Consider the following 23,917-nt stretch of genomic DNA (forward strand, 5'->3'; position numbering starts at 1 on the left):
GTTAATGCTTAATTAATTCTTAAACAGAACTAACTTAATGCTATTTGTTTACTTTTATCTGTCCCACTTTAAGGCATCCCATAATTATAACTGCATTTCCATAGCTGGATGATGTTTACATTTTTGAATATTGAAAATCCATAAAAACACAAAAATCTTTTTTTTTTTTTTCATTTTTAAATATTAAAAGTTGCACCACATTACACTCTAAAAAAATAATAATAATAAAAATTTGGCCAGGTCATATTGTAGATCTAACACATTAAAATTACTTTCACTTTAAATACATTGTTTATGATACATTTTATAACATTTTATAATTATAATAAATAAATTTGTTCATTTAAATTCAGTCCATATGAACAACTTTCAACCACCTTAAAAATGAACGAATATGTCTATGCTATGTAAAAACTGTACTTTTATTTTGAGATTTTTCTGAAGATTAATTTTAAATTATGTGTGTTGTGAAGTACAATCTATGTATACAATTAAGAAACAAATAAATAAAAAAAACTGCAGCATGGTGGCTCAGTGGTTAGCACTGTCACCTCACAGCAATAAGACAATTCAAAGACATATGGTACAGGTAAATTGAATAAACTAAGTTGGCCATAGTGTATGAGTGTGTCTGCATGTGTATGGGTGTTTGCCAGTACTAGTTTGGAGCTGAAAGAGCATCCACTGTGTAAAACATTTGCTGGATAAGTTGGCGGTTCATTCCGTTGTGGAATGAATAAAGAGACTAAGCCAAATGAAATTGAATAAATGAATAAATAAATAAATAAATAAATAAATAAATAAATAAATAAATAAATAAATAAATAAATAAATAAACTTTTTATGTACAGGCCTAGCATCCTAAGTATTTCCGACACAGCCAAGCATTATATTGATGAGTTCTACACAAGCAAATCCCCTTCACATTTTCTTCATAAAACTCTTCAGGCTTCAGAGAAATTATCCCATCTTGCAGATTTATGAGACAGCTGGGGGTAATATATCTTCACATCAGTAGGTTTCATTTAAAATGATAAAGCAATCTGTACCTTGTACGCACTACAGAGAGAGGAAGCCATTAAAATGCACAGGAATCAGCCTGGTCAGTTCAGCTGTCATTGACAAATAGCTTTCCACATGCCTATTCCCTGCTTTTGTGTCGGCTAAAGCATCCATGCACAGATCCATTACAGAGAGACCTGAATATGTATGTACCAAGCCTTCGTCTTCCTTTCATCATCGTACGGTAACAAGCAAAGCTCTGATTCACAGACACACACACACACACACACACACACACACACACACACACATCCACACACAAAAGACCTTACGAGCTGCCTTTTTGGTTTGCATAGAAAAAAGCAAGCCTTTCAGTTCAAAGATGTCCTCTACTGGTCAACATCATCCTTCAGAAACACAATTAAATCGCTGCATTCATTTCGCTCGCTCTGTTTCAGTTCCTAATGTTACTTCAGGCTCCTTAAAAACAAGTCTGTGAGGTTCAGACGCCATAAACTAGCTCCCAGAAGACAAACAGAACACTCAAACTGCATCAAGAAACTGTGGCGTCAAGAAAAAAACGTGCCATTTCCTGCTTTTTGATGAGTCCACACTTATTCGTACTTACTCTTCAACATGCTCAAATTGTAAAGGTCATCTGAAGTTAGGCAGACACACACGGAGGAGAAGAATACTCAAGCAAAGTGGGCTCTGTAATCACCATCATTTTCATAATACTACATACTTTTCCAAAGAAGCCTCCTACAGACACTTCAGTAAAAACACTGACAGACTTGACAGATTTACAGTCGTTTAGCTAAAGCAGTGTTTCTTAACAAGTTGGCCTTAACAAATTTACAAAGTACCTCAAGATGATTTCACATACTTTTAAATGCATTTTAACACTCAATTTGCTTACAACCATTAAACAGGCAAAGACATTAACAATTAGTATACACTACCTGACAAAAGCCTTGAAACAACAAATAATAACTTGACTTCTAGTTAATTATTTGGTATCAGAGGTGACTAATAAGAAAGCTAAAGGGCTCTAGATTACGCTTCTTTTATCAAAATAAAATATGATCATGCTTAATTTTTAATCGTTTAATTAGTCAGAAGGGTCTGATATTGCTTAGACAAAAGTCTTGTCAGTTCTCTCTCACCTTCTCTCGCACGGCTCTATACTGAATGTAACCCCAAACCATGATTTTTCCTTCACCTAACTTGACATTTCTGTGAGAATCTTGGGTCCTTGCGGGTTCCAATAGGAGTAGTTGTGATGATTGGGATGCTAGAGATGATTCATCTAAAAAAAAATCTACCTTCTGCCACTTTTCCAAATGATCAACTAGTCAAGTCAAAGTTATTATTTTTTGCTTTTACAACTGGGATTGACAACAATAATTTTGTCAGGTAGTGTAGTCTTTATATTTATTTACCTTCAATTTTTTTATTCACATTTAAGTCTTACAAATTCAAATGCAAGATTTGCATATTTTTAAATTATATGTATTATGGATACTTGTTGCCACCAAATTATACAAATAAAAAGCTAATTGAAAAAGGGCTAAACAAACCTTCTAAATTGCAACATATAAACTTGATTACAAGACAAAAGGGTCACTTTAATTTAAGGTATTAGCAAACAATTAACAAAGACTTTTAATTCAAGACAATACTAATTAGCTGATATAATATTTGGGTAATATTTGTAATATTTGGGTTATTTGTAATATGTGGGTTATGGTATTGGGTAGAATTAGAGATGTAGAAAAATAAACATCATAAGTACAAAAAAACAACCAAACAACCAATATCTTTATAATAGGCAGGTAATAAGCCAGTAATAGTGGGAATTGGTACTTAAACTAAATTGTTACCTAAAAATAAAAACTTTCATCAATTATGAGTTCACAAACTTTTATGAAATTCTGACTTACAAAATAATTGTAGTATAGTAAAAACAGTACACATACATTCATGCACACACCACTGCAAAAGTCTTATGGCCTTCAATGTTTTTTGTGGACAACCAAGGCCTTGGAGACAAAAGTTTGCCAAAGGACATATTCACAAACAACTGCAAATGTTCTCTCTACATTTCACTCTTGTCTTGTCCTCAACTGACTGCTGTAATTTCCAGATGAAGAACTGTGATGTTTAAGAGAAATAACTAAGGAAGAAGCGCCCGATCGGATGACTGATAGAGTAAACGCTTCAATCGATAAGCACTGGAGAAGGGGCGCAACACTGTTTGCACAGAAGCCAGATGGAGAAAGCTGTTGAAACCTCATACGGGCTGAAATCATGTTCCGGGCCACCAGGGACACATCGTTTTTATCTGCGAGGGAGGGGGGGTGGCGAGGGCTCCGGCTTTCCTGGCATTCCTCGCCCATTACCGACTCACAGAGGAACCTGTCTGCCAAGACCTTAAACGCTCCAATACATCTCAGAGATATGCGTGCGGAGATGTGTTCAGCATTTAATTCAAGCATTAATCAATGGCTTTCATCAACAGACGAATGAGTCTTTGGGTGTCATGAACAAGCGATGGTGGAGGATAAAAAAAAAAAAAAAAACAACAGCTGGTTTCCACGTGAGGTGCATTTCAATGAAATTACAGCAGACTTTTGTATTAAGACAGAACGCTTGACCGAACACTGTCTTGTTTCATTGTTTCATGCTTTGTTGTAACTTCAATCACCTTGTCCGCACAGCAGCACAGGATGGAAATCACCCTGATATGGGTCAGCGAGCGTGAAAAAACTCGGATTTGTTCCAAAACTTGATGTTTTACCTTTACCAGAAGAGGTGATGTTCAATTAACAGTCAAAGACAGAAGAAATTCAGTGGTTCTTGTGTAGATAATGAATTCTTAATAGACTCCAGAGGGGAAAAGTGCACTGCCAGAAATGAAGGCGCAAAATAGGGCTGCACAATATGTGGTTTCAGCACTGATATCGCAATGTATGCATCCGCTATAGTCACATCGCTTAGATATGCAATGTTGAGTTAGGATTATATTTGAGCAAAAGTCACAGTTTATAACACATCAGATTAAATTATTCAGACACAAGAATTTAATTAAAGAATCATTTTATCATATTATTTTTATAATAAAGACTCTGAAGCATAATTGCAGGATGCACTGCTTATTTCACTTTTATCTTTGCTTTATTGTATTTATCTATGCTTGTAATTTGTTTATTACACTTTATGCATGACCCCCTACAAAATCATCCCAATCAACCTAAATTTGATTAACTATTAAAAATCTGAGAGATAAATTTGGTAACACTTTAGGGATAAATTAAATAATTGCTTATTGGGATTCATGTTATTGACATATAGGCTGTTTATCAGTACTTATGAGCTAAATATGCTGCATGACCTTTTGCTACATCCATAGCCCAATATAAAAACTACCTTAATATCTATTAATAAGGAGCAAATAAGGAGTTAGTTTGTTGAAGTCACATAGTTAATGGCTTCCTAATAGCGAGAAGTGAACATTAAAATAAAGCGTGACGATAATTTCTTTCCAAATAGTACTATTCAATTATTTGGTGAAATTTCTGTTTAACGGAGAGAAGATGTTTTCAACATGTTTCTAAACATAATAGTTTTAATAACTCATTTCTAATAACTGATTTATTTTTATCTTTGCCATGATGACAGTAAATAATATTTGACAAGATGTTTTTCAAGACACTACTATGCAGCTTAAAACCACATAAAAAGGCTTAACTAGGTTACTTAGGTTAACTAGGCATAATAGGGTAATTAGGCAAGTTATTGTATAACGATGATGTGTTCTGTAGACTATAGAAAAAAAATGTGCTTAAATGAGCTAACAATATTGACCTTCATTTTTTTTATTCATTTTTTTTTTTTTTTTTTTTGCTAAAAACTGCTTTTATTTTAGCCTTAATGTACGAAATGAGACTTTCTCCAGAAGTAAAAATATTATCAGACATACTTTGAAAATGTTGTTGATCTATTAAACATAATTTAGGAAATATTTAAAAATGAAAAAAATAAATAAAAGAGGGGCCAATAATTCTGACTTCAACTATATATGTCACAGAAAATATATATGCAATATCTTACAGCCCTAGTACAAAAGAAGTCATTGGGCAGTACCTTTTCAAAAAGGTACACTTTTGTAATTTTAGATACTAAAGTGTACTTTAAAGACACCAATTTGGAACCGTGGAGCTTTTGTACCTTTATATTTCAGAGAGCGAAAAGCTATAAACAAATGTGGAGAGCACAATTGGGGAAAACTAATGAGATCTGTGAGTGTTTCAGCTATTAAAAATTTAAGAAGAAGAAATTACAAGAAGTAAAAAATTAAAAATTAAAATGCAGAAAACAGAACGTCATTTTTTTTTTTTTTTTTTTTCACGGAAAGCATCTATAAAAATACATTCATATTAAAACTAGAACCAATAATTTTTCTCAGTTAACATCATTCATCATTATCCATGCGTGTCACTACTGAGCAACTATCAGTCAAATTCTGGGGTTGTTTTTGAAATAAATATTTAATGCTAAGGCTGCACTTATTTGTTGAAATTAGTCTTCAGTGTGACAAAATCCTTCAGAAACCGTTTTTTACATGCTGATTTTACTGCTCAAAAATATAATCATCTTCATTGTTTAAAAAAATGTTTAACACTTTTGTGAAAACATGAAATATTTATTTCTTTATATATTTATTAAATTTCATCCTAATAATTTACCACTCAAAATAAAGTCCAGGAAAGCAATCTAAAATATAATGTTTCTTCTTAGGGTGGCTTGGTAGCGCAGTGGGTAGCCCTGTCACCTCACAGCAAGATGGTCACTGGTTTGAGCCTCACCTGGGTCAGTTGGCATTTCTGTGTGGAGTTTGCATGTTCTCCCTGTGTTTGTGTTGGTGCTTCGGTTTCCCCCACGGGACCAAAGACATGCACTATGGGTGAATTGGGTAAGCTAAATTGTCCGCAACCGTCAATAGTGTAAGTGTGTGAATGGGAGTGTATGGGTGTTTTCCAGTGATGGGTTGCAGCTGGAAGAGCATCTGCTGTGTAAAACATAAGCTGGATAAGATGGCAGTTCATTCCGCTGGGGTGACCCCAGATTAATAAAGGGACTAAGCCGAAAATAAAACGAATGAATGAATGTTTCTTCATCTTCCAAAAAAGGCTTATATTCAAATCACTACCATGAAATAGCAAACACTGTAGTTGTCCCAAACTGTGCCCAATTTTGCCATGTCAAAACCTCTCCTTCAATTCCGCAAGTTGTGCAGGGTCTAATTCTCCTGAGAAGTAGAAAACTTGAGATACGATCTCTGTTTTATCTCACTATTCTCTAGGTGACACAATTGAGAAAGCTCACTGATGATATTTTTTTTTTACCTTTCTACAGACGGTGCTCTACACACTAACAACTAGACTATTCCCAATAAAATCACCAAGCAGTCTACACCACAAATCACCCTCTTGCATTGCAGACTTTGTAAACTATAAGGAAAGTGCTCTAGTTTTATACTGACCAGTTCTCAGTGTTGACAAGGTGTTAGACTGATTCACAGCCTGCTGCCACAGAGTTGGGCCCTGAGCTCTCTATCTTATACATATGAACAATTCAAGCCTGAGAATATGCATCAGTCCACACCTGCCATTACTCTGCCCGATAATCACACCTGAGACGTCTTGAGTGCAGACGGAAGACACAGAGTACCTCAATTTTATCTTTAATTCACAATAGGATCCACAATGGAAAACAAATGGTGAGAACAGAAGTATATCCTCTAACTCCGCGAGACAGGAGAGCTCAGCTGCGCTTGGTTAATCACAGTTAGAGATGGCTCTCGGGAGACGAGCGACGTCTACATCCCGGCTGAAAGTCTTGCAGATAGAGACGATGATCAAACGTCTGATGGTTGACACTGATTAAGGTGAAACTCTGCCGCAGAACGCACGGCGTCACCGGTATAAATGAAATATAAGACACACGTACATTACTTATGGAGTGTGCGGACCAGCAAATGGAGCTATTTTCAGTGGCGAGTTGAATTTATTTATTCATCAGAGAAGGAGACTGTGTGAAAAAGATTACTAAGGTATTGACTTTAGTGTCTATTTGTAGTTCCAGTCGCCTCAGCCTTGCTGCAAATTCCGCCACGAATCTAATTTGCATGTAAAAAAAATCTCCCAAACCTTCTTAAGGGAAAAAAAGAAACAAATTCGAAAGTCGCATTCAAATGCAATACTAACACTATGCACAAGCATCTCCATGTGTCAACTTGAGTAAATACCACAAAGCAAATTCTCATCTAATATTTTGAAGTAAAACTTCCCAAGGATGGTACTCTGGAGAAAATGGGGCCAAATGCAATGCAGGTAATAGATTGTGAGGCTTTCATCTGAATTCCTACATGAAGTATGAATAATACTTTATCATCCTCTTCTCAAAATAGGGCAGGTAAGCGTCAGTGAGTCATGGAAGTTCAAAGACGTACTTCAACATCCAACTCGTGGGACAAAAATATCACTACAAAACAACAACAGCCCACAACATATCTGCTGATCTGTAAAAATTTGGCAGTATTGACGCTCCGTGCATTGACAGTAACAACTAATGACAGCCTCGGTCTGCTTTGAAAAACAGTAGACGCACACCTTCTCACATTATCGTCTGCTTCACACATAATGGATTTGATCAATCCAGGCACACACAAGCACACCCCCCTGCCTTCAACAAAAAGATTCAGGGGCTGGGACCCTGGATTGCGCGAGAGCCGCCGGGCACCAAACAGCATTTATTATAGTCGGGAGAAAGATAAAACATGCTGAACGCGGTGCAAATCTCACAGCTGTCGTTTCAACTTCGGGGACTGCAGCACCTAAACGCCAATTTACCTGGCATGCACCGGACTAGCTGAACTGTTTTATTTATTTTTTATTTATTTATTTATTTATTTTTCTCAGAGACCACACAAAGTGTCTCTATTCATTTGGATTCCTCCTTTATTTATAATTCATGCACTGGGGAACGGAGGATCTCAAAGCTGCCGCTGTGACTCCATCCTCTCGTCTCGTATCAAAGTTTCCGTAAAATCAGCTCTGAGCCACGGCACTTACATAAGAAGCTCTTCAGTTTCTCTGAGTGTGCCTCTATCAGCAGAAACTCACAAATAACTCGTGCAAAATAGCAATTTATTGAGCATTCTTTGCTAATCCACATGCATTAGGCAATGTAAAATGCAAGTCTTACCTAGACTGATGCTCTCAGCTGACAACCTGCGAAAGCAAGCAGGAGAGTAAGAACGTGTGCGTTCGAGAGAGAGAGTGGAGACAGCAACTGCCGATGTGACAGCGCACAGCTCATTGCGCTCTTTTCACCGAGGGTGCTTGAGCTTGCGGAGGTGGTCCCTCTCACTCCTGTGACATCTGCTTCTCTCTTTAAACTCATTGGCTAAGAGGGATGATTCCTATTTAGCCAGCCCTGCTCCCCTCAAGTAACCCCCTCCCCTTCCAAACAATCCCTCTCCCGCTCGCTCTCTCTCCGCATCTTTTCTCTTCCCTTCATGTTCTTTTCCTCATTTTCATCTCAATCCCGGTTCGGCACACGCCTGCTAGCCCCTCATTGAAGAGCAAGCGCTATTGTTTGGGTCCCTTTTTCACTGCCTGTCTGCATCTATAAGTGTCTTTTCGCTGTCAAAGTCTCTTTATGATTCCCTTCACAATGCCTCCAGATGCTTTCAACACTGACTTCTGAACAGAGGTTTGTTTTCTTGCTTTTCTAATGGTGAAGAAATCAGCCCGGGCTTTCCGAGAAAAAAAAAAAAGAATGTAGATTTAAATTTTATTTTAAATGGCCAATTTTCTATTTTAATGCTTTCTTGATGAAATTGTTCAAAAAAAAAATAATAAATGGCTGCATAAATATTCACGTACTGGAATATTTATAAAGAAGTACATGCACAAGGAGTGACATTTGCATGTGAGGTATATTTATTTTTAATGGAGCTGACAGCACAAAAGATTTTTCGATGAACAGCACTGCTGTCCATTAGCTCAACAGGACATGCATTACATTCACTGTACATTAACCTCTACCAACATTATACACCACTGAGAAGCATTTTCAGTCTCAGTGTTCAGTTCAGTATGAGAGTAATTGTGATTTAATGCTTTAAAATCGGATCTAATTCTTAAAAAAAAAAAAAAAAAAAAAAAAAAAAAACGAATTGAGGCACTGCCAGTGCTGGGAAAACTTACTTGATAATTTCTGTGATTAATATGTGCTATATGTACTGTATGATATTGTATCAAAACTATCAATCTTGACCTATAAATATCGAGTTAGACTTTATTTTAGTGTGCCATTGTTGCAATGTAATTCTACATTTAAGCACTAATTAATTCAAAGTAATAAATCTATAAATTAATTACTAACTACTGCTAATGAAAATGCTAATGTTAAGTGTAATCTATGAGCAACTTAATTGTTTTTCAATTGACAGCGTTATGTATTAGGTATAATGAATCTGCAAAGTCCTTGCATTTTATTTATTTATTTTTTAATGATATTATCATATTTAATTAACATCTATGCCAGATATATTCATGTTAATTAATAACATAACCTAATGTTAAACATCCACATACAGAAACCAAACATTAAACAAGATCAGTGAATGCTGAATCCATGAACAGATCACCCAAAGACTTAACTTGCCATACTGAGCCCTTGTGTGATATAATTACACCTGCTTTTAGACCAGGGGTGTCAAACTCTATTCCTGGAGGGCCACAGCCCTGCACAGTTTAGTTCTAGCGCTTCTTCAACACGCCTATCTGTAGGTATCAAACAAGCCTAAAGGACTCAATTAGTTTGATCAGGTCTGTTTAATCTTTGTTTGAATTAAACTGTGCAGAGCAGCGGCACTCCAGGAACTGAGTTTGACACTTGTGTTATAGACTGACAGAAATTTAAAGAAGCCAGTTTTTTTCATTGAATACCTGATTTAATTAGTTTTAGTTAAAATAGCATTTAAAACCAAAGATTGCGTATTGATACATTTGCATTCCATTATACATTTAGCAGATGCTTTTATCGAAAGTGACTCACACCTGTGAATGCACAACCCAAAGCAGTTGTCTTCCTGGGGAGCAGTTAGTTGTTTGCTGCCTTGCTCAAGAGATTCACCTGTGCTGTGGTATTGAGGATGCAGGAAAGTGCTGGATATTCACTCTCATACACAAACCCTACCAATGTCAAGACTCAAACCTGCAACATTTGGATCTCACGCTAACTCTACAACCATTAGTCCACACATCCTTCTTGTATATGTCCACAGAACAATAAAGCTTGTCGTGCAGACTTGCTAGATTAATGATCCACTGATCTAAAAATGTGCTTCACTTGACTCGAACCTGAGTGCTTTGCATCATAGTGATAAGCAAAGTTATTTAATTACCAAACCTTGACACTATTAAGTTGCTTTGTGTCATTTATTTGATGTTGTGCAAAGAATTGCAGAAAAATAACTCTTTATCCATGTGTATATAATTTGTTTATTTAAATGTCACTTTTTCGATGTAATACTGCTCTGTAACAATTTATCTAAAAACTGCAGTATAAGTCAAGTACGTTTTTGCAGAGTCAAAAACATGAGCCTGTAATGCAATTGTTTTGTACACACAAAAGTAGGTTGGACATTCTGCCTAACACCTACATTTGAGTTCACAATGCAAGTCACAAGGATGGCTAAATGATAACAGATTTTTCACATATAGGCTCATCAGTCATTAGCTATGTTTCCACCCAAAGATGTGAATTAAGTTCATGCACAAAACTGCAATATTGCATAAAAGACCTGCGAAAAAAGCAGCATTTCCATCCAATGAGTCAACGAGAACAAAATCTTCAATTCTTGATTAACTGGTGCCAAATATCAACAGTAAAAATTAAATTCACTTAGGTAGGAGAAGCTGCATGAATATTTTTTCTTATTTAACAAATGACTTGTGCCTCAGAAGACAGCGCCTACATGCAATCAATGCATGGTGGTGTTTGAAGACGTCAGACGTGATGCACAGAAGCTCTTGAAAGTTCTAGAGGTAATTAATAATATAATAACACTAATACTGAGATGGTAACGGCATTTTAAGACCAAAACAACAATTCAGATGCTTTACAATGTGCTCAGCCTGTTGGTTTGTTCATTCACACATTTTTATCATCACATGATCTCTTATTACATAATCACATGACCTTTTTTAAATGTGCATACTGGAACTTTTTTGGTAAAAGTGTTTTCATCATAGTTCATGGATATATTTTCTTATCGAATAAAAAGTTTATCCTACTAAGTTATGTGCTTTATAAAAAATTGATGTGCATCTTGCAGTTTCCATCAACCATTTTTTATGCAAATCTCCAAAATATGCATAAAAATAGGTGGATGGAAAAATAGCTGTTGTTTGAGGCATCTAATCGAATAGGATTTAAGCGATACTGACTACAGTAGAATGATAATATACACAACAACATAAAATGGTCATAGAAAATACAAATTTCTATTAAAAAAAAAAAACTCCAAAGAAACCATGAAGTGCAAATATTTATTTCATTGCCTTCCCTCTGATCCCAACATTAAGAAAGACTGGATGGAAGTTTATTTTAATCAAAGCTACAGACCATGTCACTAAGAGAATCTGATCTTTTGTTCGCTTCTTTTTAATGCAGATTATTTAACAAAAAGGGCACAATTCATCGGTTACGTTCAATATTGCTTAACAATTCTGTTAATTTATTGTTTGACATATTGACTTTATTCTTCGAGTACTAGAGGGCACAGCCGTTTCAATGTTTTTGGCTCAAAACCTCCGGTCTCATTCACTTCCATTAAATTTTAGATGTTAAAAACAGCTTGCTGTGCTGCTTGATGTTGCAAACTGATATTTCTTTCTTATATTTTTCTGCTTTGTCTGTATAGTCATGAACACATTTGTTATAGAGCAAGTAGTTTGAGCGTTATTATTATTCCTAGTCTTTTATCCTATAGGCAACTGAATTTGTTCTAAAACAATCGGAAGTTCTAAAACAACTGCAAAAACAAGCACACAATAGTATTCAATGATGCGCTTGATGTGAAAACAAATATATAAAATTATATTGGACTTCAGAGAAGAGTACAAGATGAAACATCAGTCAATGGCTGCTTTAAGGGCTTCATAATATCATTTATGAACATTTCCTCTGCAAGCCTTAATTTTGTTCCATGACCAGGGTTAGTTCAATACACTTTACAAGTTGAATTTCCTGGAAGACCACTTTTGACTATAAAGGCTGAGCGAGACAAAAGCGTTTTTTGCTGGTAAAGAAAACTAAAGGCTTCTAAATATAGCAGAGCAACAGCAGAGAATAATTCACTGTCTCTGAAGAGTCCAGATCTGTGCCCTTGTACACAAACACCACAGCGCATCCTCTAATGACATCTACAGGAAATCACCATATTTTGCCCAATTTAGGGCAAGCATTTGAAAGAGGATGAGGATTTGAAAGGTTAAGATGTCTCTTTGTGGTAAGACCTCTTCAATATACTGTACCTCTGATCCATCCAGTCTGGATGCTACTTTAAAGCATTGTTGCTTTTCAGTTCAGATTTATTATTATTTTTTTTAACAAACAACAACTGCTATGAGTCATAAGAGGCTCTTTGATCTGCCCATTGTTTCTCTATTTGTGAGTAATACAGTAATTGGGAAGGTTGGCGATAACCCCCTTGAACTTCCATCACTGTTGTTTGATACACATCTGCTCATTCAAACTTTTTTTTCCCTATGAAAAATATGCTGTGCTATAATTGGAACCTTCTCCCATGCCTTAGGAGGCTTCAACTTGCCATTTGCAAGTAGGACATGTCCCAGCGCCTGTTTGACAAAAGCCCAGAGATAAAACACAGAGGCAGTAAGATGCGCTGGTTGCTGCCCAGCCGTGATTTACACTCCGACTCAGCAAATTAACAAGACAACTGAAAGAGACCACATGACACATGCTCTGTCATCCATCATCAGAGTGTGTGGCTTTATTCCTAAATAAGAATCTAGTTTTTTTGTACAGAAACTACAGTGATGACTCCTAACCCAATTGTAACAAACTGACACAATATAAAGATCATCCAAAATGTCTAGGGGATGGATCGATACTTTGATCGGAAATAATTTGTAAATACTCATCATATTGTGTGAATATGCACCAGATCAAGATGCAATAATAATGCAGTAGCAGAAAACTTGAACTTCGGAACTTTGGAAATACAGATCATCTACTAAAAATAACAAATGCTCATTGGAAATACCTGCTTCAGCCTACATTTCTGGAGAGAATGCAAAAATGTACTTCAACATATGTTTGCATACAGTTAATAAGTAAAATAAAGGCTATGTGGATGTATTTGACATCAAAATTTCTTTGTATTTACATTAATAATATTAATGAAGGCAAAACAATTAATTACTAAAAGATTATCCTCATGCAGATATTTGAACAAAACCAAATAAATATAACAAAACAACTTAATTATGTTCTATGTTTAGTAACTGAATACATTTACTCATCTATTTTCACATAGACAACTTCCCGGGTTCAAAAAAGAGATAAAAGCAATGTAAAATCAAGGTAGAGTTACATTGTTGCAGGTCATTTTTCTCTTGCGTTATTGAAAACACTATTGGTTGGGTTTAGGAAAACGTGTAGGCTAATGGTTTACTTGGTGAACTGTAGTGGTTCATAGTGAGTTGTACGACAAGCCCTGTCTTCTCATGGACGTGTACAGGAAGGATATGTATCTGTGATGTACAACAAAACGTATCCCAAGTAACATATTTCAGATTCAAAATGTGGAGTGTGTCCTCTAGTGGATTTGTTATCTGAAATGTCCAACAAACATATCCAAAGGTACGTATTTTATTATTTGATTTGTTATATTTATATATTTTGTATTTATCGGTATTTTTATTGTTTTAGTTTCACAACGAAATTAAGGCTAAGGCATATATTTCCGATGAACCTGTGTTGCAAAATGCCACATCCAGGTCCTGCAAGCAGAGTAATAGACATCATACAAAGAACATGATGATAAGATGCACAATTGCTTACAACACAGATGTAAAATAGGCTAATTTGTAAAATAATGGCACAAATATCAATCAAACGACTTCTCACAAACAGTAGTACATGCCTTTGTGAAATAAAAAAAGAAAAGAAAAAATAGACCAGCTGCAAGCATCACCATCCACATCTTTACAGAAATCATGCTTCACTAAGTGTTTTTCATAAATCCTGACATTTTTTAATGCCAAAAAGGATTTGTGCTGATGCAATCTGTAAATCTGATCCTGTCTAATGCAAATCATGGGTTGGGAAATATCTATATTCAAGAACAAAATGTCATTTGTCAAGTGTCAGTTATACTGTATACTGTATGATATACTGTACCTAGGAAATATGACGAAATTGCTCATGCATTGCTACAAAATATTGAAATTAATTAAATTGATGAAAGAAATTACATTTGATTAGTTAATAAGCTTTGTTTTTGTATTTGCATTTTTATTCAAGTATTTCCAAATAAAATGCTTTTTTCTACAATTAAAGTATTTCAATTGTGTTGTTTCCTAATGAGGGTTTCCACATAACACAGTTTATAATATTTATTATTATGTTCTATCATTTACCTTTTTTTTAGTATGTCCCAACTAGCATTCAGGACTTTTTTTTAAATGTTCCTGTTTTTGCTTGCATTTGTGGTTTAATAGAAATATAGCTAATTGTCAAAAATGGGCATTCATTCATTCATTTATTTATTTATTCATTCATTTTCTTGTCGGCTTAGTCCCTTTATTAATCTGGGGTCACCGCCAACTAATCCAGCAAGTTTTTTACGCAGCGGATGCCCTTCCAGCCGCAACCCATCTCTGGGAAACATCCACACACACAAAAATTGGCATCATTTCTTAATTTATCAGTCAATTTAGATATCATTGAATTGAATCCAACCATAATCGAATCTCTGAATTTGAGGTATCTGCAAAAAAAAAAAAAAAAAAAAAAAAGATCACTTCCATAGAGAACGTTCAATAGAGGATTCGGTTCAGAAGCCGCTTGTCTGAAAGAGTATTGAACAGGCCAATGAAAGCAATGAATTGGCAGCGGAAGCTTGCACAGGTGTGCTTCATTGCCAATTATCCCAGCATATAAGCACACCTGGAGCGAGCAAACGCCATCCTTTTAAGCTGAAGAGACTTTCTAACAGCTAAGAGACAGTCATTATGGCGACGGAGTATAGCATTTCCGTTCCCCTCCTCGGGGAACGAAGGGTTACTTCTGTAACCTCGAACGTTCCCCTTCGGTTGGGGAACTTCAGTGCTATAAGTGGATTTGATCTTGGAAAATCCATGTATGGGAGAACTATGGAAAATGCCATAATGACTGCACCTTACCAATGCCCCCGATGAGGGGATAGTCAAACAAGTGTGATGCGCGGTCCTTCACCAGGAGGGCAGCAATCTCCTCTCACAAGACAGGGGCGGAAAGGGGGTTGACCCTGGTGAAATACACGCCCGTGAACTTGGGGGGCCGCTTCGCGAACTGAATCGCGTAACCGAGTGATTATGCGTATGAGCCACCATGAGGGGCTGGCCAGCGCTAACCAGGTAGGCAGAGCCCTCGCTAATGGAGTCATCGCTACAATCGCTGACGTACCAGCGGTGGGGCAGCGCGGAGAGGGTGTGGAGGGCTGAGGGAAGGGAGACCGTCCCCCCAGTGCTCGTGAGCCACTGGCGAAGCACGTAGAACCTGCGAGCCGGAAGGCAGCGCGTCCCTGACTGGAAAGGTTCGTGCTGTCACATCCGGGGAAGGGGAAAAGTGCTCTTTCATTGATGTTTTGGTGCCACTAAAAAGTACTGTTGGAATTGGGGCCCCGCCCTCCAGCGGGGAAAGAGCAAGTTTCCTCTTCTCCGGATAGCCTGTCTCAGGGATGGTTTGCGGTCCGTTTACCGTACTTAACGGTGCCCTGGGCAGGGGGGGCTGCCTGCTTTCGAGGTGTACGCCGTGCCCGCTTGGCCGGAGGAGCTGGCGGGGGCAGGGCAGCACTCGCTGGTGGGCGCCCTCGGCGAGGAGCAGCGGAGGTGGATGGCTCGGCGGGCGGAGCGGGCTTACAGCCGCGCCGATAGATGACATTACCCATCGCATCCGACTGCTCTTTCACCGCCTTGAATTCCTGGGTGAACTCACCGACAGTGTCGCCGAACAGGCCAGCCTGGGATATGGGCGAGTCAAGAAAGCGAACTGTCAACATCGCGCATATCGGCCAGGTTTAGCCAGAGGTGGTGTTCCTGAACCACAAGTGTGGACATCGTCCTCCCCAGCGCACACGCGGCGGACTTAGTAGTCCGAAGAGCATAGTCGGTCACGGTGCGCAGCTCATGTAGTAAGCCTGGGTTAAACCCGCCCTCATGCAGCTTGGCCAGCGCCTGTGCTTGGTAGCGCTGGTAGGTGGCCATCGCGTGCAAGGCGGAAGCAGCCTGGCCCGCAGCCTTATAAGCTCTGGCTCCGAGGGAGGCAGACAACCTACAGGCTTTGGACGGGAGACGGGGCAGACCCCGCCACGTAGGGGCGCCACGCGGACAAAGATTGACCGCGATAGTGCGCTCCACTGACGGGATCGCCTCATACCCCCTGGCAGCTCCGCCGTCAAGGGCGGTGAGGGTGGAGGGACACGCAGCACGGACAGAAAAAGGTGCCCTCCAAGACTGCGTGAGCCTACTGTGCACTTCCGGAAAGAAGGGGACGAGAGGCTTCGAAGGCTTCGCCTTCTGGTCCTCCACGTAGCACCCATCTAGTCGGTCCGGCCGCGGAGCTAGGGCATGAACCAGCTCCAACCCCACGGCCGAAGCAGCCCGGGAAAGCATGGCTAACATGTCCGCTTCAGGATCCATTTTGACGGCACTCACCTGCCCGGAGTGAGCGAGCGGGTTAGGATCTTCGTCGGACAGTGGAAGCCCACCCTCTGATGCCGTGGAGGACATCTAATCTCCGGTGTCAGCGAGCGTGGGAGCTACCATCTGGTTAGACGGATCACTCCCACTGCCCGAAGCTTGGATGGAGCGCTTTGAGGAGCGAGAGGTCCGCGAGCCCTTGAGCGGCGGATTATCTCCCGCTGGAACCCTCAGATCTGTCCGAGCGCCCGCTGCCGAGCAGGAGGCAACCGGGGTGGCTCGCTCTCTTACGAAAGTTAGCTGCGATCTTAGCTGTGCAATGGTCATGGCATCGCAGTGACGACATGAACCGCCTGCGAGCACCACATTAACATGCTGGACCGCCAAACATGTAATGCTGTGATCGTGTCTATCATCCGGAGCCAGGAAACTCCCGCATCCAGAAACGCACAGTCGGAGCGCCATCCTGAAAAGGACGTGTTGCACAACTGTGTTGCTCTTTTAGGAAAGTTTGCAACAATACGCACCGTTCTGGAGGACCGGACCCAAAGAACCGCAGGCAAGGGAGAAACCCAGCTCGACCGTCTGCCGCCGCGAAAACCCACTCTGGACTGGGAGACACTCGTTCGCTTTGAAGTTGCTGAATCAGCAAGAGGAACCCTCATCGACTCGATTAGAAAGTCTCTGAAGCGAAAAGGATGGCGTTTGCTCGCTCTAGGTGTGCTTATACGCTGGGATCATTGGCAATAAAGCACACCTGCGCAAGCTTACGCAGCCAATTCATTGCTTTCTTTGGCACGTTCAACACTCTTTCAGACAAGCGGCTTCTGAACTGAATCCTCCCATACGTGGATTTTCCAAGATCAAATCCACTTATAGCACTGAAGTTCCCCAACCGAAGGGGAACTGATATTGGATCGTATTGTGAAGAGATGTCTGACGACATTTAATTATGTGATCCCCTGGAATTACTTCTGACTAAATACAGTAAAAAATGATCAATTAATGAAAAGTTTCCATATTTTATGATTCACAAGTGTTTTCCGTTCATTTACGGTTGTATGTTGCAATATAGGATGTGATCTCTGCTCTGTCAAATTTTTGATGTTGAAAATTCAACTCTATAGTTTAACAAAGTAACTTTTATTGACATTTAAGTAGTAGTAAAAATAATGTATAAGAAATAATATATAGACAAATAAGTCTGTAAAATAGCTGAAAATACTGGCAGTTTATTACAAGGTTTTTGTGGCATACTATATAGCACCAACCCAGATAATAGATCACAATAAACTATTAAACATTTATCAAAAGTCACTTTTTCAAACTTTTCAAGGTTAAATGTGGTTGGAGGAAATATCAAGGACCTCTAATGCCATTCAAACCATAAATAAACACATGAAGCATAAAAGCTTTCTGGCAATGTATGTTTTCATCAAAAATACAGGGAAAGCTGTAATATTGTGAAATATTCTATAATTTTAGAGTTCTGTTCTTAATAAGGTACATCTGTTCAGCAGCTTGGTACTGCAGACAATAACTAAATGCATTTAGACATGTAGACGTGATCAAGATGATCTGCTAAAGTTCAAATGGAACACCAGAATGAAGAAAAAAGTTGATTTAAGTGAATTAGGTAAAGTATTTTAAAAAATACTAATCAACCAAGAGCACCAACAATCATATAGAGTTTACAGAGAACTGTGTATAAAATAGAAAATACCCAGGGTGCTGCAGTTCTGTAGGTAAAAATGCAATGATACTGGAACTAAGAGGCAAACAAACCAGGGCTGGTATTCCCAAAAGCATTGTAAGTTTAATGGCAATTATTAATAGTTCTACCATTAACTTAGGTTTACAGTTCTTTCGGGAAATTCACCCCATACTGGTTCAAGCTGATAGAAAGTCAATAGTTTCTCAAATAACAATTTGTTATAAAAGAGGTCTACAAAAGACCATCTCTGCACACAAAACATGTCCCACCCTGATGCAGATAATCTACAGTGGCAGCAGAAGAGCACACCAGTGACATTCCTGTCAGGAAACAACAGCAAACTGAGGCTAAAATCTGCAGGCTCAATAAAACTGGACAATGGAAGACTGGAAGAGGGTTGCTCGGTCTGTAGGGTATCAATTTCTGCTGTAACATTCATGGCAGTGTGACAATTTGCCATAAACCTGAAAGCATGGACCAGTCTTTTTTTTAGCGCTTTAGAATGCTGGTGGTGTAATGATGTGGGGCAGATCTTCTGGGCACTCTTTGGGTCTCTTAATACCACCATAGTTCCATCAGCACTGTATTGCACATCACCTTTATGCTACTTCAGCAAAATCAGTAACATGGGTTTTCGGTTCAGGTGATTGGCTTAAAAACCCATGGGAAAAGACAACCAGTGTAGGGAAACTTCTACTGAGATTGATTAAGAAAGTTAATGCATAGTATTTGGTAATATCCCATAAATTTATAGATCACAGTGAATTTTAATTACCTTCACATATTCACTTTTAACATTAATCTTGCATAACTAGAAACTCTATAAGTACTTTAAATAACCTCTGAGTTATTTAAGGAAACTATAATTTACATTATATATTAACACTATAATCACATGATAATGAAGTGCAGGTTACAGGCAAAACTATATCAAATTTAAAATAATGTTGTTAACTTTTACAACAGTAAATATTAAGCTAAAAAATCATTAATCACTTTTATCATTTAAGAGGAAATTCTTACAATCTTTGTAATTTAACAAACCTTGGACGAAATGATACAAGGTTAAGGAAAATATCACCCACATTTCATTACATATAAGTCTATATATATATATATATATATATATATATATATATATATATATATATATATATATATATATATATATATATATATATATATATATATAAATACTATATGACTATATATAACTATTTTAGCTTATGCAAATATAAATAAGATTAATATGTAAAACATTTATTTATTATTTATTTAACATTTATTTTGGACATTTGCATTCATGGAATACAATTTTAAAGGAATAATTTAACAAAAAAATGACATCCTTCTATTGATCAAAACTGGAATACATTTATTTTATCTGTAGACTACATCATATTATATGTTACCATTGACTTAACAACAGTACAACAAATTACCAATAAACATTATTGATCTTTCAAAATAAACTTCAGAGTAGGGCTGCACGATTCACCGAAAAAAAAGATTGCAATCTCGATTCAATTCTTAATCCAGCATCTCTACAATTCAGCCAATTATATTTTCAAGTTCAGGATAGAGCATAAAGGCGGTCACACAAGTCTTCACTATGTTTTATAAATGTTGCTCAGCAACATGGACATTTCCAAATGGTGTTAACAGTGTCACATACTGTACTTAGGTTATAATTCACCCAAAATTTAATTTCTGTCTTGATGTAATGATATAGTGGCGGCCACGAAATCACACATGAGCTGAACTTAAGGTGTTTGCTTACTGCCGAGAGGACATGCGTGTGCCTGCCAATGTACTCAATGTATTGAACAGAACCTGCATAGACTGTGAATAACAGGTAATAAAGTTGTAATTATAACACTCAGTTTGTTGCACAGAGCAATCGTTTGGGAGCCGAGAAAGTATGTAATTTTTTTTTTCTTAAAGTGACTGTGGCCATGACATGAACAATACACTGCAGTGAAAGGCAAACCTAAAGCGCACACAGCATTTAAATGATCATATCGCATTTTACAGTTATGATTACGACAAGCATTTGATATGTTTTTTTTTTTTCTTTCATAGCGAACACAAAGTGTTCTACTACTGTTTTAACCTATATAATTTATTAGAATAGAATAGAATTGGGAATTTGGTAATGACAAATCTCCCATTTTACCAGTGGAAAATAAAGGTCTAAGAATGTTCTCAATGGCAAATGATGCATGTCTCAAACATAATAATTAAACTTCAGAATTAGGAATGGTTGTATTCTGATATCATCACTCTACTGTGATTTAACAATCAGGACATTTCCACCTGTAATGTGAAGATGCTGACAACATGGAGTGCAGATCTAAATGCAGGGTTTATTAGCAGGATGGTCAGGCAAGCAACAGTCAACACTGGATTTGTATTTGGGCAATCCAGAGTCGTAAACAAATAAACAGGCAAATGGTCAAAAAGCCAGGCAGCAGACAGGAACAGATAAACAAAACAAAGCAAGGTTTAAAAACATGAAGGCAAGGAAACCGTGTCGAAATGTTTAACATTAAAAAAAGTTAAATACTAACAGTTTAACAAGACTCAGCAACATGTGTGTGTGTTTAAGAGGTGTATTTGGTCTGTGTAATTAGTCCTGAACAGCTTCAGCTGTGTCTGTTTGCAATCATGTGAATATGTAGTTCTGACTGAATATGTAGTTCTTTTGCTGGCGGATTTGTAGTTCTCCAACGATCTGTATGTTTACCAGCAATCTGCTCCAGCTGGATCACTGGTGATTGTGACACCACTATTTAAAGTCTATATAAAATTTAGAATTTTATCCAAAAGTAGACCTGTACATAGGCCTAGTATTATTATTGTTGCTTTACCATATGCTTGAAAAAATAACAATAATAATAGTTTACTTAAATTAAAATTTATTGTACATCTACAGAACCGTTAGAAAATTGTGATCTTGATTTTAAGCAAAAAAAAAAAAAAAAAAAAAAAGTGATTCTCATTTTCGCCAGAATCGTGAAGCCCTACTCCAAAGGAGTTTTTTAATGTCATAATTGTTTGGAACAGTAAGGAAATGAGTAGATTTCCCTTTAAATATGGTTGCTTTTTTGTTACACAACCTAAATCTTCTCTTATCTAACACAAACACAGCGTAATGATCAACACTGTCACTGCATCTTAAAGAGTTTAATGAATGTCACTCAATCTATAGATCAAAAGGACTGTAGTGGATCACTGTCCAAATGATCATTGGGGCAGGAGGAGAGGTGCCAGCTTTACAAGATGTACGCTTAAATACAGATAGATTAACATAAAAAACCTGATTAAACTTTAGACAATCAATGAAAAGAATTAATCACACTCGATGCATGCAGTTAACGTGCAACATCAAACACAGTAGTGTTCACCTCTGCTTGCTTTAGTCAGCTCCTCGCATTCTGCTGGTAAAAACCATTGTAATAATGCCACGATGTCCAGGAAGACTATTTTTTATAGTGCTGACTAAAGACACCTCTTCCTTGCAAACACTTAATAGCATCTGTTTCTTGTCGTCTGTGCGTTTTAAGCAGATGCTGCAATTCACAGACCTCCGGCTGTGCCTCATATCACTCCTTCCTTCATTTGTGAGTCATAACGACTCCCTGCGTCTGCATTTGACACACCTACACTGAGATGAAGACATTTAAACAGGGGATCCAAGCCGGAAAGGCAGCAAAAACAGGAAGAAAAAAAAATGAAAAGCTCAAGTACACTGACCCCCCACTGTAAAGTATTACACTGATTAATGAAAACAACTAATGCTTTAGTTGACAGATTTCTCAAATTCTCTTTATTCATTGTTGTGGGGTCTTTTCTGTGTACTAGAACAGATTAACATCATTTATTGTTATTTTTTAACATTACAGCATTACCTCTTTTCCTAGTCTGAAACTCTCTAGGGTTGGTTTAATATCTGCCTCATTTAGTTTGGTTAAAACGCACTGGGATTTTTCTTTACTTTTTATGCGGTTCATAATGGCCTGTTGTACAGTTGCAATCAGAATTATAAAACCTCTATTTTTTCCCCAAATTCTGTTTAATGGAGAGAAGATTTTTTTCAAGACATTTCTAAACATAATAGTTTTAATAACTCATCTCTAATAACTGATTTATTTGCCATGATGAAAGTAAATAATTTTTAACATTATTTTTTAAGACACATCTATACAGCTTCAATGCAGGTTAATTATGTTAACTAGGCAGGATAGGGTAATTAATTAAGTTATTGCATAAAAATGGTTTGTTCTATAAACAACCAAAAAAAAAAAGTTTTTATTCTAGCCTATATAAAACAAATAAGACTTTCTCCAGAAGAAGAAAAACATTATCAAACATACTATGAAAAAAAATCTTGCTTTGTTAAACAATTTGGGAAATATTTAAAAAAGAAAAAAAATTCAAAGGGGGTTTAACAATTCTGATTGCAACTGTAAATGTAGCAGTCACACTGGAGTGTGCTCGAAAAGTGGCCAATGAAATAAAGTGAACATGTTCATCCAATCTTGTAAAAAAAAAAAAAAAGATTCATTTTTATTTTGTCTCAATATTATAAGGAATGTGTTTTATTTATTTAGCTGTTTTCAATTTCACAATCAATACTAAAAAAATAAATCTGAATCAAATTGATTCTTTAAAAAAAATCTATCAAAAAGTTATTGATTTCAGTTCATAGAATGCCCCTCCATCCAAAAATCACTGAGCTCTCTGATAGGCCAGCTAACCCCGTGCACCATAACACACCTCAAATGCATTGATAATGTAAGACCCCCATCCTATTTTAAAAGCAACGGTAAATACAAACTGTTCATCAGTGTTGAAAAAAAGCTACATTAAGAAGTAAAAAGTAACCATATTAAACCCAATCTTAAAATTTAAATATGCAAAAAAAAAAAAAAAGTTAACACATTACCTTTCTTAAAAAGTTACTTAGTGAAACATTTTGTAATTTTTTTTTTTTTTTTTTTTTTTAATGATTCAAGATCAGCAACCTAAGCCCCTTACACACATAACGAACCTTTCGGAAAGGGATTGTATGTGAAGAGCCCTTTTTTTTAAATATCGGTAAATTCATTCCTCTAATTTTCCAGGGAGAGAAGTTGTACCATTCTTGGTAATTTTCCAAAATGCTGCGCTGTGTGAACACAGAAGGAAAACTGAG

The 23,917-nt window shown here is 37.2% G+C and overlaps 1 protein-coding gene across 4 annotated transcripts in view; it reads right to left on the bottom strand.

Annotated features, from left to right (window-relative positions):
• The window catches only part of thsd7ba (thrombospondin, type I, domain containing 7Ba), a 402,275-nt gene that overhangs the window by 368,401 nt on the left and 9,957 nt on the right, over positions 1 to 23,917 (bottom strand). For 2 of the 4 annotated variants that reach the window (XM_009304519.5, XM_073912506.1), the window contains exon 1: positions 8,272 to 8,397. The exons of the other annotated variants lie outside the window; for them this stretch is intronic. The gene's annotated coding sequence lies outside the window, so the exon portion shown is untranslated. Of the gene's footprint in view, positions 1 to 8,271; positions 8,398 to 23,917 lie in introns of those variants that run through there. 4 annotated transcript variants of the gene reach the window in all.

The sequence above is a fragment of the Danio rerio genome, chromosome 9 (genome assembly GCF_049306965.1).
Source record: "Danio rerio strain Tuebingen ecotype United States chromosome 9, GRCz12tu, whole genome shotgun sequence".
Classification (NCBI taxonomy): Eukaryota; Metazoa; Chordata; class Actinopteri; order Cypriniformes; family Danionidae; genus Danio; species Danio rerio.